Below are 17,709 nucleotides of genomic sequence, written 5' to 3'. Positions count from 1 at the left end.
TCATAAGCATTAATCTTATTTTGTCAATTAGGAACATTCAGCACCCACCCGCTATCAAGGCAGCTGCCTATCATGTCATGCCCTACCTGCACAGGTGTGCTGGCTACTCAAATGATCCAATTAAGGAGGCCATTTAGTCAGCAGCAGCAGAAGTCCTGTGCCTGGACGCTCCAACAGGGGCCAGACACAAGCAGAAGCAGAAGCAGCAGAAGCAGCAGCAGCACCACCTTTTGTTTTTTGCTGCAGCAGCAGCAAGGCCCACAGGGCTGGCTAGCTGGCTAGCCAGCAAGCAGGTAGCAATGAAAGTAGGAATCTTTCTTTTTAACCCTGTAAGGGGGTGGTGCACTGTACCCGAAGATACTGCCATATCGGGTCAATGCCATAGGGCGACGGAAGCAAGCTTCGAAATCGGCCCCCGTTCTCAAAAATCCATTTAATATATGGTCCCCAGATAGGGGACGTATCAGATATTAAACTGATAAGAACAGATACTACACTTGATCTTAGCCAAAAGGCCGAGAAGCGATAACCGTGAAAGGGGCGGGCCCAACAAGGTCCCCTTCATGGGCACTATCACTGCTTGCTGTCAGGGAGGCTGCCAGACAATTTTCCATGCACACTCTGGGCTGGGGGGCAGTCAACCACCAGTACACACAGCAGAACCTAAACCCATACCATTATTGCTAAGCAGCAAGACAGGGGCCCATTGCACTCCCACGGGCCTTTTTAAATGCAATCCATAACCCCCGGATTTGCCAGGAACCCTTCTTACTCCTCCTACTTGCATGTGACACTGGGCTTAGGATCTGCATAGGAAACACACACACAAGCACACACCTACCTTTGTTGCCTGCAGATGCTCCTTGGCTGTCCCCAAACGGTATCAAACCAACACCCACGGGAAGCTGTAAGCATAGAGGACATGCCTGCACCCCATTGGACTTACCTGTGTGGGTTAAATCCGGGTTATTTGACAACCTATGGCGGTGATGGTTCTGCTCAGGCAGAGCAGTGCTGATGCTCCTCATAAAGCTGTCGCTGCTGTGAAGGTTCTAGGTGACATCACAAATCCCTATGGTTACATACACAACAAAGCTGGGTTGTTGTTGTTTAACACTCTGCAAGGCCTGTGGAAGTGAGTGACATCATAGCACTGTAGTTCTGAGGGTTTCAAGATGGATGCAACAATCTCCTGTTGCTTCTATGAAGGCCGTAATAGACGACATCACCAAACAGCTCCATAGTCACATACACAGCAAAGGAGAGATGTTGTTTACACCTAGTGATGTCAGTGGTATTGAGTGACATCACAGCACAGTGCTAAGGCTCCTGGGCCTGGACACAGCAGCGGCTGCAATATCTCAACGGAGAATACGTTTATATCTATGTGTGTGTGTGCGCATATATATATATATATATATATATATATATATATATATATATATATATATTTCTCCGCCGAAATCACTTTTAAACCCATTTCCACCTTTTTTTCCCTTCTCTTCCTCTTACTTTTTTTTCACGTTTTTTACGTTTTTCTCCTTTTCGCCTCTTTTCTGGGCGTATTATTCTTCTTTTTCTTCTTTTTTTTCGTCTAATGCATACCCCATCAGTGCAGCAATGCTTATTCAATACCGCCAGCAGATGGAGACACTGGGGGATCATTTTCTAAGGATTTATACTGATTTTTCCTGTCTGAATTTGTCGCACAGAAAGTTGCAGGCCAATATGTGTGACATTTCTGCGACTTTAGCTTCTAGAGCATTTTTACAACATTATACATAGGTGCTGAATACATAAAAAGCGACTGTTCAGCGACAGACAAGTCGCATCGGCTGAAAGTAGGCCAGAATGTCAGTCCATGTTGGAGCAGGTTTAGATACAGTCTAAAGCATAGATCTCAAAGTCTGTGCACAGAATTTAGCAAGGGCCTCGCACCTTCTGATGCATCAGGTAGGTGCACAATAGCATAGCCTAACCCTCTGTACTTTGGTCTATATTGATGCGGGACATAGACAGCCAGCTGATGACCAATCCATTAGTGCAATGGATGGCTGGAAGCATTTGTCTTTGCCTTTGCAATACCACAGAAGCAATGCATGGTCAATGTACAGCAATGACACACCTGTGTGAACAGCCAGGAGACCCCCCCCCCCCCCCCCCCCCCCATGTTATGTTACATAGTTACATAGTTAGTACGGTCGAAAAAAGACATATGTCCCATCAAGTTCAACCAGGGAATTAAGGGGTAGGGGTGTGGCGCGATATTGGGGAAGGGATGAGATTTATATTTCTTCATAAGCATTAATCTTATTTTGTCAATTAGGAACATTCAGCACCCACCCGCTATCAAGGCAGCTGCCTATCATGTCATGCCCTACCTGCACAGGTGTGCTGGCTTCTCAAATGATCCAATTAAGGAGGCCATTTAGTCAGCAGCAGCAGAAGTCCTGTGCCTGGACGCTCCAACAGGGGCCAGACACAAGCAGAAGCAGAAGCAGCAGAAGCAGCAGCAGCACCACCTTTTGTTTTTTGGCTGCAGCAGCAGCAAGGCCCACAGGGCTGGCTAGCTGGCTAGCCAGCAAGCAGGTAGCAATGAAAGTAGGAATCTTTCTTTTTAACCCTGTAAGGGGGTGGTGCACTGTACCCGAAGATACTGCCATATCGGGGTCAATGCATAGGGCGACGGAAGCAAGCTTCGAAATCGGCCCCCGTTCTCAAAAATCCATTTAATATATGGTCCCCAGATAGGGGACGTATCAGATATTAAAACTGATAAGAACAGATACTACACTTGATCTTAGCCAAAAGGCCGAGAAGCGATAACCGTGAAAGGGGCGGGCCCAACAAGGTCCCCTTCATGGGCACTATCACTGCCTTGCTGTCAGGGAGGCTGCCAGACAATTTTCCATGCACACTCTGGGCTGGGGGCAGTCAACCACCAGTACACACAGCAGAACCTAAACCCATACCATTATTGCTAAGCAGCAATACAGGGGCCCATTGCACTCCACGGGGCCTTTTTAAATGCAATCCATAACCCGATTTGCCAGGAACCCTTCTTACTCCTCCTACTTGCATGTGACACTGGGCTTAGGATCTGCATAGGAAACACACACACAAGCACACACCTACCTTTGTTGCCTGCAGATGCCTCCTTGGCTGTCCCCAAACGGTATCAAACCAACACCCACGGGAAGCTGTAAGCATAGAGGACATGCCTGCACCCCATTGGACTTACCTGTGTGGGTTAAATCCGGGTTATTTGACAACCTATGGCGGTGATGGTTCTGCTCAGGCAGAGCAGTGCTGATGCTCCTCATAAAGCTGTCGCTGCTGTGAAGGTTCTAGGTGACATCACAAATCCCTATGGTTACATACACAACAAAGCTGGGTTGTTGTTGTTTACACTCTGCAAGGCCTGTGGAAGTGAGTGACATCATAGCAACTGTAGTTCTGAGGGTTCAAGATGGATGCAACAATCTCCTGTTGCTTCTATGAAGGCCGTAATAGACGACATCACCAAACAGCTCCATAGTCACATACACAGCAAAGGAGAGATGTTGTTTACACCTAGTGATGTCAGTGGTATTGAGTGACATCACAGCACAGTGCTAAGGCTCCTGGGCCTGGACACAGCAGCGGCTGCAATATCTCAACGGAGAATACATTTATATCTATGTGTGTGTGTGCGCATATATATATATATATATATATATATATATATATATATATATATATTTCTCCGCCGAAATCACTTTTAAACCCATTTCCACCTTTTTTTCCCTTCTCTTCCTCTTACTTTTTTTTCACGTTTTTTTACGTTTTTCTCCTTTTCGCCTCTTTTCTGGGCGTATTATTCTTCTTTTTCTTCTTTTTTTTCGTCTAATGCATACCCCATCAGTGCAGCAATGCTTATTCAATACCGCCAGCAGATGGAGACACTGGGGGATCATTTTCTAAGGATTTATACTGATTTTTCCTGTCTGAATTTGTCGCACAGAAAGTTGCAGGCCAAATATGTGTGACATTTCTGCGACTTTAGCTTCTAGAGCATTTTTACAACATTATACATAGGTGCTGAATACATAAAAAGCGACTGTTCAGCGACAGACAAGTCGCATCGGCTGAAAGTAGGCCAGAATGTCAGTCCATGTTGGAGCAGGTTTAGATACAGTCTAAAGCATAGATCTCAAAGTCTGTGCACAGAATTTAGCAAGGGCCTCGCACCTTCTGATGCATCAGGTAGGTGCACAATAGCATAGCCTAACCCTCTGTACTTTGGTCTATATTGATGCGGGACATAGACAGCCAGCTGATGACCAATCATTAGTGCAATGGATGGCTGGAAGCATTTGTCTTTGCCTTTGCAATACCGACAGAAGCAATGCATGGTCAATGTACAGCAATGACACACCTGTGTGAACAGCCAGGAGACCCCCCCCATGGTTATGTTACATAGTTACATAGTTAGTACGGTCGAAAAAAGACATATGTCCATCAAGTTCAACCAGGGAATTAAGGGGTAGGGGTGTGGCGCGATATTGGGGAAGGGATGAGATTTTATATTTCTTCATAAGCATTAATCTTATTTTGTCAATTAGGAACATTCAGCACCCACCCGCTATCAAGGCAGCTGCCTATCATGTCATGCCCTACCTGCACAGGTGTGCTGGCTACTCAAATGATCCAATTAAGGAGGCCATTTAGTCCAGCAGCAGCAGAAGTCCTGTGCATGGGACGCTCCAACAGGGGCCAGACACAAGCAGAAGCAGAAGCAGCAGAAGCAGCAGCAGCACCACCTTTTGTTTTTTGGCTGCAGCAGCAGCAAGGCCCACAGGGCTGGCTAGCTGCTAGCCAGCAAGCAGGTAGCAATGAAAGTAGGAATCTTTCTTTTTAACCCTGTAAGGGGGTGGTGCACTGTACCCGAAGATACTGCCATATCGGGTCAATGCATAGGGCGACGGAAGCAAGCTTCGAAATCGGCCCCCCGTTCTCAAAAATCCATTTAATATATGGTCCCCAGATAGGGGACGTATCAGATATTAAACTGATAAGAACAGATACTACACTTGATCTTAGCCAAAAGGCCGAGAAGCGATAACCGTGAAAGGGGCGGGCCCAACAAGGTCCCCTTCATGGGCACTATCACTGCTTGCTGTCAGGGAGGCTGCCAGACAATTTTCCATGCACACTCTGGGCTGGGGGGCAGTCAACCACCAGTACACACAGCAGAACCTAAACCCATACCATTATTGCTAAGCAGCAAGACAGGGGCCCATTGCACTCCCACGGGGCCTTTTTAAATGCAATCCATAACCCGGATTTGCCAGGAACCCTTCTTACTCCTCCTACTTGCATGTGACACTGGGCTTAGGATCTGCATAGGAAACACACACACAAGCACACACCTACCTTTGTTGCCTGCAGATGCCTCCTTGGCTGTCCCCAAACGGTATCAAACCAACACCCACGGGAAGCTGTAAGCATAGAGGACATGCCTGCACCCCATTGGACTTACCTGTGTGGGTTAAATCCGGGTTATTTGACAACCTATGGCGGTGATGGTTCTGCTCAGGCAGAGCAGTGCTGATGCTCCTCATAAAGCTGTCGCTGCTGTGAAGGTTCTAGGTGACATCACAAATCCCTATGGTTACATACACAACAAAGCTGGGTTGTTGTTGTTTACACTCTGCAAGGCCTGTGGAAGTGAGTGACATCATAGCACTGTAGTTCTGAGGGTTCAAGATGGATGCAACAATCTCCTGTTGCTTCTATGAAGGCCGTAATAGACGACATCACCAAACAGCTCCATAGTCACATACACAGCAAAGGAGAGATGTTGTTTACACCTAGTGATGTCAGTGGTATTGAGTGACATCACAGCACAGTGCTAAGGCTCCTGGGCCTGGACACAGCAGCGGCTGCAATATCTCAACGGAGAATACGTTTATATCTATGTGTGTGTGTGCGCATATATATATATATATATATATATATATATATATATATATATATATTCTCCGCCGAAATCACTTTTAAACCCATTTCCACCTTTTTTTCCCTTCTCTTCCTCTTACTTTTTTTTAACGTTTTTTTACGTTTTTCTCCTTTTCGCCTCTTTTCTGGGCGTATTATTCTTCTTTTTCTTCTTTTTTTTCGTCTAATGCATACCCCATCAGTGCAGCAATGCTTATTCAATACCGCCAGCAGATGGAGACACTGGGGGATCATTTTCTAAGGATTTATACTGATTTTTCCTGTCTGAATTTGTCGCACAGAAAGTTGCAGGCCAAATATGTGTGACATTTCTGCGACTTTAGCTTCTAGAGCATTTTTACAACATTATACATAGGTGCTGAATACATAAAAAGCGACTGTTCAGCGACAGACAAGTCGCATCGGCTGAAAGTAGGCCAGAATGTCAGTCCATGTTGGAGCAGGTTTAGATACAGTCTAAAGCATAGATCTCAAAGTCTGTGCACAGAATTTAGCAAGGGCCTCGCACCTTCTGATGCATCAGGTAGGTGCACAATAGCATAGCCTAACCCTCTGTACTTTGGTCTATATTGATGCGGGACATAGACAGCCAGCTGATGACCAATCCATTAGTGCAATGGATGGCTGGAAGCATTTGTCTTTGCCTTTGCAATACCACAGAAGCAATGCATGGTCAATGTACAGCAATGACACACCTGTGTGAACAGCCAGGAGACCCCCCCCCCCCCCCCCCCATGTTATGTTACATAGTTACATAGTTAGTACGGTCGAAAAAAGACATATGTCCATCAAGTTCAACCAGGGAATTAAGGGGTAGGGGTGTGGCGCGATATTGGGGAAGGGATGAGATTTTATATTTCTTCATAAGCATTAATCTTATTTTGTCAATTAGGAACATTCAGCACCCACCCGCTATCAAGGCAGCTGCCTATCATGTCATGCCCTACCTGCACAGGTGTGCTGGCTACTCAAATGATCCAATTAAGGAGGCCATTTAGTCAGCAGCAGCAGAAGTCCTGTGCCTGGACGCTCCAACAGGGGCCAGACACAAGCAGAAGCAGAAGCAGCAGAAGCAGCAGCAGCACCACCTTTTGTTTTTTGGCTGCAGCAGCAGCAAGGCCCACAGGGCTGGCTAGCTGGCTAGCCAGCAAGCAGGTAGCAATGAAAGTAGGAATCTTTCTTTTTAACCCTGTAAGGGGGTGGTGCACTGTACCCGAAGATACTGCCATATCGGGTCAATGCATAGGGCGACGGAAGCAAGCTTCGAAATCGGCCCCCGTTCTCAAAAATCCATTTAATATATGGTCCCCAGATAGGGGACGTATCAGATATTAAACTGATAAGAACAGATACTACACTTGATCTTAGCCAAAAGGCCGAGAAGCGATAACCGTGAAAGGGGCGGGCCCAACAAGGTCCCCTTCATGGGCACTATCACTGCTTGCTGTCAGGGAGGCTGCCAGACAATTTTCCATGCACACTCTGGGCTGGGGGGCAGTCAACCACCAGTACACACAGCAGAACCTAAACCCATACCATTATTGCTAAGCAGCAAGACAGGGGCCCATTGCACTCCCACGGGGCCTTTTTAAATGCAATCCATAACCCGGATTTGCCAGGAACCCTTCTTACTCCTCCTACTTGCATGTGACACTGGGCTTAGGATCTGCATAGGAAACACACACACAAGCACACACCTACCTTTGTTGCCTGCAGATGCCTCCTTGGCTGTCCCCAAACGGTATCAAACCAACACCCACGGGAAGCTGTAAGCATAGAGGACATGCCTGCACCCCATTGGACTTACCTGTGTGGGTTAAATCCGGGTTATTTGACAACCTATGGCGGTGATGGTTCTGCTCAGGCAGAGCAGTGCTGATGCTCCTCATAAAGCTGTCGCTGCTGTGAAGGTTCTAGGTGACATCACAAATCCCTATGGTTACATACACAACAAAGCTGGGTTGTTGTTGTTTACACTCTGCAAGGCCTGTGGAAGTGAGTGACATCATAGCACTGTAGTTCTGAGGGTTCAAGATGGATGCAACAATCTCCTGTTGCTTCTATGAAGGCCGTAATAGACGACATCACCAAACAGCTCCATAGTCACATACACAGCAAAGGAGAGATGTTGTTTACACCTAGTGATGTCAGTGGTATTGAGTGACATCACAGCACAGTGCTAAGGCTCCTGGGCCTGGACACAGCAGCGGCTGCAATATCTCAACGGAGAATACGTTTATATCTATGTGTGTGTGTGCGCATATATATATATATATATATATATATATATATATATATATATATATTTCTCCGCCGAAATCACTTTTAAACCCATTTCCACCTTTTTTTCCCTTCTCTTCCTCTTACTTTTTTTTCACGTTTTTTTACGTTTTTCTCCTTTTCGCCTCTTTTCTGGGCGTATTATTCTTCTTTTTCTTCTTTTTTTTCGTCTAATGCATACCCCATCAGTGCAGCAATGCTTATTCAATACCGCCAGCAGATGGAGACACTGGGGGATCATTTTCTAAGGATTTATACTGATTTTTCCTGTCTGAATTTGTCGCACAGAAAGTTGCAGGCCAAATATGTGTGACATTTCTGCGACTTTAGCTTCTAGAGCATTTTTACAACATTATACATAGGTGCTGAATACATAAAAAGCGACTGTTCAGCGACAGACAAGTCGCATCGGCTGAAAGTAGGCCAGAATGTCAGTCCATGTTGGAGCAGGTTTAGATACAGTCTAAAGCATAGATCTCAAAGTCTGTGCACAGAATTTAGCAAGGGCCTCGCACCTTCTGATGCATCAGGTAGGTGCACAATAGCATAGCCTAACCCTCTGTACTTTGGTCTATATTGATGCGGGACATAGACAGCCAGCTGATGACCAATCCATTAGTGCAATGGATGGCTGGAAGCATTTGTCTTTGCCTTTGCAATACCACAGAAGCAATGCATGGTCAATGTACAGCAATGACACACCTGTGTGAACAGCCAGGAGACCCCCCCCCCCCCCCCCCCCATGTTATGTTACATAGTTACATAGTTAGTACGGTCGAAAAAAGACATATGTCCATCAAGTTCAACCAGGGAATTAAGGGGTAGGGGTGTGGCGCGATATTGGGGAAGGGATGAGATTTTATATTTCTTCATAAGCATTAATCTTATTTTGTCAATTAGGAACATTCAGCACCCACCCGCTATCAAGGCAGCTGCCTATCATGTCATGCCCTACCTGCACAGGTGTGCTGGCTACTCAAATGATCCAATTAAGGAGGCCATTTAGTCAGCAGCAGCAGAAGTCCTGTGCCTGGACGCTCCAACAGGGGCCAGACACAAGCAGAAGCAGAAGCAGCAGTAGCAGCAGCAGCACCACCTTTTGTTTTTTGGCTGCAGCAGCAGCAAGGCCCACAGGGCTGGCTAGCTGGCTAGCCAGCAAGCAGGTAGCAATGAAAGTAGGAATCTTTCTTTTTAACCCTGTAAGGGGGTGGTGCACTGTACCCGAAGATACTGCCATATCGGGTCAATGCATAGGGCGACGGAAGCAAGCTTCGAAATCGGCCCCCGTTCTCAAAAATCCATTTAATATATGGTCCCCAGATAGGGGACGTATCAGATATTAAACTGATAAGAACAGATACTACACTTGATCTTAGCCAAAAGGCCGAGAAGCGATAACCGTGAAAGGGGCGGGCCCAACAAGGTCCCCTTCATGGGCACTATCACTGCTTGCTGTCAGGGAGGCTGCCAGACAATTTTCCATGCACACTCTGGGCTGGGGGGCAGTCAACCACCAGTACACACAGCAGAACCTAAACCCATACCATTATTGCTAAGCAGCAAGACAGGGGCCCATTGCACTCCCACGGGGCCTTTTTAAATGCAATCCATAACCCGGATTTGCCAGGAACCCTTCTTACTCCTCCTACTTGCATGTGACACTGGGCTTAGGATCTGCATAGGAAACACACACACAAGCACACACCTACCTTTGTTGCCTGCAGATGCCTCCTTGGCTGTCCCCAAACGGTATCAAACCAACACCCACGGGAAGCTGTAAGCATAGAGGACATGCCTGCACCCCATTGGACTTACCTGTGTGGGTTAAATCCGGGTTATTTGACAACCTATGGCGGTGATGGTTCTGCTCAGGCAGAGCAGTGCTGATGCTCCTCATAAAGCTGTCGCTGCTGTGAAGGTTCTAGGTGACATCACAAATCCCTATGGTTACATACACAACAAAGCTGGGTTGTTGTTGTTTACACTCTGCAAGGCCTGTGGAAGTGAGTGACATCATAGCACTGTAGTTCTGAGGGTTCAAGATGGATGCAACAATCTCCTGTTGCTTCTATGAAGGCCGTAATAGACGACATCACCAAACAGCTCCATAGTCACATACACAGCAAAGGAGAGATGTTGTTTACACCTAGTGATGTCAGTGGTATTGAGTGACATCACAGCACAGTGCTAAGGCTCCTGGGCCTGGACACAGCAGCGGCTGCAATATCTCAACGGAGAATACGTTTATATCTATGTGTGTGTGTGCGCATATATATATATATATATATATATATATATATATATATATATATATTCTCCGCCGAAATCACTTTTAAACCCATTTCCACCTTTTTTTCCCTTCTCTTCCTCTTACTTTTTTTTCACGTTTTTTTACGTTTTTCTCCTTTTCGCCTCTTTTCTGGGCGTATTATTCTTCTTTTTCTTCTTTTTTTTCGTCTAATGCATACCCCATCAGTGCAGCAATGCTTATTCAATACCGCCAGCAGATGGAGACACTGGGGGATCATTTTCTAAGGATTTATACTGATTTTTCCTGTCTGAATTTGTCGCACAGAAAGTTGCAGGCCAAATATGTGTGACATTTCTGCGACTTTAGCTTCTAGAGCATTTTTACAACATTATACATAGGTGCTGAATACATAAAAAGCGACTGTTCAGCGACAGACAAGTCGCATCGGCTGAAAGTAGGCCAGAATGTCAGTCCATGTTGGAGCAGGTTTAGATACAGTCTAAAGCATAGATCTCAAAGTCTGTGCACAGAATTTAGCAAGGGCCTCGCACCTTCTGATGCATCAGGTAGGTGCACAATAGCATAGCCTAACCCTCTGTACTTTGGTCTATATTGATGCGGGACATAGACAGCCAGCTGATGACCAATCCATTAGTGCAATGGATGGCTGGAAGCATTTGTCTTTGCCTTTGCAATACCACAGAAGCAATGCATGGTCAATGTACAGCAATGACACACCTGTGTGAACAGCCAGGAGACCCCCCCCCCCCCCCCCATGTTATGTTACATAGTTACATAGTTAGTACGGTCGAAAAAAGACATATGTCCATCAAGTTCAACCAGGGAATTAAGGGGTAGGGGTGTGGCGCGATATTGGGGAAGGGATGAGATTTTATATTTCTTCATAAGCATTAATCTTATTTTGTCAATTAGGAACATTCAGCACCCACCCGCTATCAAGGCAGCTGCCTATCATGTCATGCCCTACCTGCACAGGTGTGCTGGCTACTCAAATGATCCAATTAAGGAGGCCATTTAGTCAGCAGCAGCAGAAGTCCTGTGCCTGGACGCTCCAACAGGGGCCAGACACAAGCAGAAGCAGAAGCAGCAGTAGCAGCAGCAGCACCACCTTTTGTTTTTTGGCTGCAGCAGCAGCAAGGCCCACAGGGCTGGCTAGCTGGCTAGCCAGCAAGCAGGTAGCAATGAAAGTAGGAATCTTTCTTTTTAACCCTGTAAGGGGGTGGTGCACTGTACCCGAAGATACTGCCATATCGGGTCAATGCATAGGGCGACGGAAGCAAGCTTCGAAATCGGCCCCCGTTCTCAAAAATCCATTTAATATATGGTCCCCAGATAGGGGACGTATCAGATATTAAACTGATAAGAACAGATACTACACTTGATCTTAGCCAAAAGGCCGAGAAGCGATAACCGTGAAAGGGGCGGGCCCAACAAGGTCCCCTTCATGGGCACTATCACTGCTTGCTGTCAGGGAGGCTGCCAGACAATTTTCCATGCACACTCTGGGCTGGGGGGCAGTCAACCACCAGTACACACAGCAGAACCTAAACCCATACCATTATTGCTAAGCAGCAAGACAGGGGCCCATTGCACTCCCACGGGGCCTTTTTAAATGCAATCCATAACCCGGATTTGCCAGGAACCCTTCTTACTCCTCCTACTTGCATGTGACACTGGGCTTAGGATCTGCATAGGAAACACACACACAAGCACACACCTACCTTTGTTGCCTGCAGATGCCTCCTTGGCTGTCCCCAAACGGTATCAAACCAACACCCACGGGAAGCTGTAAGCATAGAGGACATGCCTGCACCCCATTGGACTTACCTGTGTGGGTTAAATCCGGGTTATTTGACAACCTATGGCGGTGATGGTTCTGCTCAGGCAGAGCAGTGCTGATGCTCCTCATAAAGCTGTCGCTGCTGTGAAGGTTCTAGGTGACATCACAAATCCCTATGGTTACATACACAACAAAGCTGGGTTGTTGTTGTTTACACTCTGCAAGGCCTGTGGAAGTGAGTGACATCATAGCACTGTAGTTCTGAGGGTTCAAGATGGATGCAACAATCTCCTGTTGCTTCTATGAAGGCCGTAATAGACGACATCACCAAACAGCTCCATAGTCACATACACAGCAAAGGAGAGATGTTGTTTACACCTAGTGATGTCAGTGGTATTGAGTGACATCACAGCACAGTGCTAAGGCTCCTGGGCCTGGACACAGCAGCGGCTGCAATATCTCAACGGAGAATACGTTTATATCTATGTGTGTGTGTGCGCATATATATATATATATATATATATATATATATATATATATATATATTCTCCGCCGAAATCACTTTTAAACCCATTTCCACCTTTTTTTCCCTTCTCTTCCTCTTACTTTTTTTTCACGTTTTTTTACGTTTTTCTCCTTTTCGCCTCTTTTCTGGGCGTATTATTCTTCTTTTTCTTCTTTTTTTTCGTCTAATGCATACCCCATCAGTGCAGCAATGCTTATTCAATACCGCCAGCAGATGGAGACACTGGGGGATCATTTTCTAAGGATTTATACTGATTTTTCCTGTCTGAATTTGTCGCACAGAAAGTTGCAGGCCAAATATGTGTGACATTTCTGCGACTTTAGCTTCTAGAGCATTTTTACAACATTATACATAGGTGCTGAATACATAAAAAGCGACTGTTCAGCGACAGACAAGTCGCATCGGCTAAAGTAGGCCAGAATGTCAGTCCATGTTGGAGCAGGTTTAGATACAGTCTAAAGCATAGATCTCAAAGTCTGTGCACAGAATTTAGCAAGGGCCTCGCACCTTCTGATGCATCAGGTAGGTGCACAATAGCATAGCCTAACCCTCTGTACTTTGGTCTATATTGATGCGGGACATAGACAGCCAGCTGATGACCAATCCATTAGTGCAATGGATGGCTGGAAGCATTTGTCTTTGCCTTTGCAATACCACAGAAGCAATGCATGGTCAATGTACAGCAATGACACACCTGTGTGAACAGCCAGGAGACCCCCCCCCCCATGTTATGTTACATAGTTACATAGTTAGTACGGTCGAAAAAAGACATATGTCCATCAAGTTCAACCAGGGAATTAAGGGGTAGGGGTGTGGCGCGATATTGGGGAAGGGATGAGATTTTATATTTCTTCATAAGCATTAATCTTATTTTGTCAATTAGGAACATTCAGCACCCACCCGCTATCAAGGCAGCTGCCTATCATGTCATGCCCTACCTGCACAGGTGTGCTGGCTACTCAAATGATCCAATTAAGGAGGCCATTTAGTCAGCAGCAGCAGAAGTCCTGTGCCTGGACGCTCCAACAGGGGCCAGACACAAGCAGAAGCAGAAGCAGCAGAAGCAGCAGCAGCACCACCTTTTGTTTTTTGGCTGCAGCAGCAGCAAGGCCCACAGGGCTGGCTAGCTGGCTAGCCAGCAAGCAGGTAGCAATGAAAGTAGGAATCTTTCTTTTTAACCCTGTAAGGGGGTGGTGCACTGTACCCGAAGATACTGCCATATCGGGTCAATGCATAGGGCGACGGAAGCAAGCTTCGAAATCGGCCCCCGTTCTCAAAAATCCATTTAATATATGGTCCCCAGATAGGGGACGTATCAGATATTAAACTGATAAGAACAGATACTACACTTGATCTTAGCCAAAAGGCCGAGAAGCGATAACCGTGAAAGGGGCGGGCCCAACAAGGTCCCCTTCATGGGCACTATCACTGCTTGCTGTCAGGGAGGCTGCCAGACAATTTTCCATGCACACTCTGGGCTGGGGGGCAGTCAACCACCAGTACACACAGCAGAACCTAAACCCATACCATTATTGCTAAGCAGCAAGACAGGGGCCCATTGCACTCCCACGGGGCCTTTTTAAATGCAATCCATAACCCGGATTTGCCAGGAACCCTTCTTACTCCTCCTACTTGCATGTGACACTGGGCTTAGGATCTGCATAGGAAACACACACACAAGCACACACCTACCTTTGTTGCCTGCAGATGCCTCCTTGGCTGTCCCCAAACGGTATCAAACCAACACCCACGGGAAGCTGTAAGCATAGAGGACATGCCTGCACCCCATTGGACTTACCTGTGTGGGTTAAATCCGGGTTATTTGACAACCTATGGCGGTGATGGTTCTGCTCAGGCAGAGCAGTGCTGATGCTCCTCATAAAGCTGTCGCTGCTGTGAAGGTTCTAGGTGACATCACAAATCCCTATGGTTACATACACAACAAAGCTGGGTTGTTGTTGTTTACACTCTGCAAGGCCTGTGGAAGTGAGTGACATCATAGCACTGTAGTTCTGAGGGTTCAAGATGGATGCAACAATCTCCTGTTGCTTCTATGAAGGCCGTAATAGACGACATCACCAAACAGCTCCATAGTCACATACACAGCAAAGGAGAGATGTTGTTTACACCTAGTGATGTCAGTGGTATTGAGTGACATCACAGCACAGTGCTAAGGCTCCTGGGCCTGGACACAGCAGCGGCTGCAATATCTCAACGGAGAATACGTTTATATCTATGTGTGTGTGTGCGCATATATATATATATATATATATATATATATATATATATATATATTCTCCGCCGAAATCACTTTTAAACCCATTTCCACCTTTTTTTCCCTTCTCTTCCTCTTACTTTTTTTTCACGTTTTTTTACGTTTTTCTCCTTTTCGCCTCTTTTCTGGGCGTATTATTCTTCTTTTTCTTCTTTTTTTTCGTCTAATGCATACCCCATCAGTGCAGCAATGCTTATTCAATACCGCCAGCAGATGGAGACACTGGGGGATCATTTTCTAAGGATTTATACTGATTTTTCCTGTCTGAATTTGTCGCACAGAAAGTTGCAGGCCAAATATGTGTGACATTTCTGCGACTTTAGCTTCTAGAGCATTTTTACAACATTATACATAGGTGCTGAATACATAAAAAGCGACTGTTCAGCGACAGACAAGTCGCATCGGCTGAAAGTAGGCCAGAATGTCAGTCCATGTTGGAGCAGGTTTAGATACAGTCTAAAGCATAGATCTCAAAGTCTGTGCACAGAATTTAGCAAGGGCCTCGCACCTTCTGATGCATCAGGTAGGTGCACAATAGCATAGCCTAACCCTCTGTACTTTGGTCTATATTGATGCGGGACATAGACAGCCAGCTGATGACCAATCCATTAGTGCAATGGATGGCTGGAAGCATTTGTCTTTGCCTTTGCAATACCACAGAAGCAATGCATGGTCAATGTACAGCAATGACACACCTGTGTGAACAGCCAGGAGACCCCCCCCCCCCCCCATGTTATGTTACATAGTTACATAGTTAGTACGGTCGAAAAAAGACATATGTCCATCAAGTTCAACCAGGGAATTAAGGGGTAGGGGTGTGGCGCGATATTGGGGAAGGGATGAGATTTTATATTTCTTCATAAGCATTAATCTTATTTTGTCAATTAGGAACATTCAGCACCCACCCGCTATCAAGGCAGCTGCCTATCATGTCATGCCCTACCTGCACAGGTGTGCTGGCTACTCAAATGATCCAATTAAGGAGGCCATTTAGTCAGCAGCAGCAGAAGTCCTGTGCCTGGACGCTCCAACAGGGGCCAGACACAAGCAGAAGCAGAAGCAGCAGAAGCAGCAGCAGCACCACCTTTTGTTTTTTGGCTGCAGCAGCAGCAAGGCCCACAGGGCTGGCTAGCTGGCTAGCCAGCAAGCAGGTAGCAATGAAAGTAGGAATCTTTCTTTTTAACCCTGTAAGGGGGTGGTGCACTGTACCCGAAGATACTGCCATATCGGGTCAATGCATAGGGCGACGGAAGCAAGCTTCGAAATCGGCCCCCGTTCTCAAAAATCCATTTAATATATGGTCCCCAGATAGGGGACGTATCAGATATTAAACTGATAAGAACAGATTTTTTTTTAAGTTTCCCTCAGAACTAAATCATAGTTCTAAGATCTTATGTGAACTAGATTTTTGTGCTCATCATCAGGTAACTTTTTTATTTATTTCCAAAATAAAACAAATTAAAACAACATAACTAACAACAAAAACTCAAATAAACCTTATTCCAAAATCAAACCCTTTCTCCAAGCAAAAACTCCCAAATAATCAATTAATCCGAATTGAAGAGCTCCACTCTTCAAAGCTTTTTTAACTGGAACTGCCAACCATGGCGACACTTGGTAGGTCGCCATGAAGCGTCCCACATCAGGCTTTAAGGACTGCAATACTTTTTCCCTCGCAGTTTCAAGTCGAGTGTTCACTTTTATTTTAAATTTTAGTAAATCTTGCACAAATACTTCTCTTTCTTCCTTTGGGGCTTGGTCCAGCACCTCGCCCAAAAAACCAACAAAATATTCACCAAGAAATCTTTTCTTCAATTCCTCTGTTGGCTCCCCTTCAGAAGCCTCACTCCCACTTTCTTCTTCTTTTTTCTTCCTCTTCAACTTTACTTCACTTTCAAACTCCATAGCCACAGATTTTTCTGGGCAGTTTTTAGAGTAATGCCCAGTCTTCTTATTAATTTCTGGTTCATCTTGCAGCAAACCCACATCTTCTCTCTTCTTTTTCTTCTTTGGACAATTTGCGTACAAATGTCCACTTTGGTTACACAAATTACATTTACCCCTCAGGGTACACGACTCTGTTCCATGTCCTTCCTTCTGGCATTTATAACACCATAGATACGTACATTCATCTTTCAGGTGTCCATATTGTCTGCACTTACGGCAGAAATTCTGCATTCCAGCAAAAAACAGGTCCCCATTTATGGAACCTATCTTGAAACGGGAAGGAGGAAACACTGTTCCCCCTCCCGCCTCCTCCCTAAATTTTACTTTAAACTTCCATTTTGTTGTCCAAACCCCATACTGGTTAAATACTTTACCCAAAGGCACAATCTCTTCACAAAACTGGTCCAAAAAAACAACTATGTCCTCCTCAGGGATATATGGACTATACATTCTTACAGTTTATATTTTTTCTTTCCCTGGAAAATGGGGAATAACTTCCACGCCTTCCCAGATTACATGAGTCTTAGAGGCATCCACTTTCTTACAAAATGAATCACAATCTTCATCAGAGACAAAGATTATGTCATAACACCCCCTCTTGGGGAATTCCAGCATAGAAAGAATCTGTA

At 45.7% G+C, this 17,709-nt stretch overlaps 8 non-coding genes across 8 annotated transcripts; all 8 read right to left on the bottom strand.

Moving 5' to 3' along the window:
• Positions 1-335: 335 nt before the first annotated feature.
• On the bottom strand, positions 336-527 carry LOC130311630 (U2 spliceosomal RNA). Its single transcript, XR_008859949.1, has one exon. It is a non-coding gene; the product is annotated as a U2 spliceosomal RNA (small nuclear RNA).
• A 2,104-nt stretch (positions 528-2,631) lies between these two features.
• On the bottom strand, positions 2,632-2,824 carry LOC130311632 (U2 spliceosomal RNA). The gene has a single exon (XR_008859951.1). It is a non-coding gene; the product is annotated as a U2 spliceosomal RNA (small nuclear RNA).
• A 2,086-nt stretch (positions 2,825-4,910) lies between these two features.
• LOC130311629 (U2 spliceosomal RNA) lies at positions 4,911-5,102 on the bottom strand. The gene has a single exon (XR_008859948.1). It is a non-coding gene; the product is annotated as a U2 spliceosomal RNA (small nuclear RNA).
• A 2,095-nt stretch (positions 5,103-7,197) lies between these two features.
• LOC130311619 (U2 spliceosomal RNA) lies at positions 7,198-7,388 on the bottom strand. The gene has a single exon (XR_008859939.1). It is a non-coding gene; the product is annotated as a U2 spliceosomal RNA (small nuclear RNA).
• Positions 7,389-9,485: 2,097 nt separating this feature from the next.
• Positions 9,486-9,676, bottom strand: LOC130311618 (U2 spliceosomal RNA). Its single transcript, XR_008859938.1, has one exon. It is a non-coding gene; the product is annotated as a U2 spliceosomal RNA (small nuclear RNA).
• Positions 9,677-11,769: 2,093 nt separating this feature from the next.
• Positions 11,770-11,960, bottom strand: LOC130311617 (U2 spliceosomal RNA). Its single transcript, XR_008859937.1, has one exon. It is a non-coding gene; the product is annotated as a U2 spliceosomal RNA (small nuclear RNA).
• A 2,086-nt stretch (positions 11,961-14,046) lies between these two features.
• Positions 14,047-14,237, bottom strand: LOC130311616 (U2 spliceosomal RNA). Its single transcript, XR_008859935.1, has one exon. It is a non-coding gene; the product is annotated as a U2 spliceosomal RNA (small nuclear RNA).
• Positions 14,238-16,326: 2,089 nt separating this feature from the next.
• LOC130311634 (U2 spliceosomal RNA) lies at positions 16,327-16,514 on the bottom strand. The gene has a single exon (XR_008859953.1). It is a non-coding gene; the product is annotated as a U2 spliceosomal RNA (small nuclear RNA).
• Positions 16,515-17,709: the final 1,195 nt, after the last annotated feature.

This window comes from Hyla sarda, unplaced genomic scaffold (assembly GCF_029499605.1).
Source record: "Hyla sarda isolate aHylSar1 unplaced genomic scaffold, aHylSar1.hap1 scaffold_1651, whole genome shotgun sequence".
NCBI lineage: Eukaryota > Metazoa > Chordata > Amphibia > Anura > Hylidae > Hyla > Hyla sarda.
This window is presented reverse-complemented; position numbering and strand designations above follow the sequence as displayed.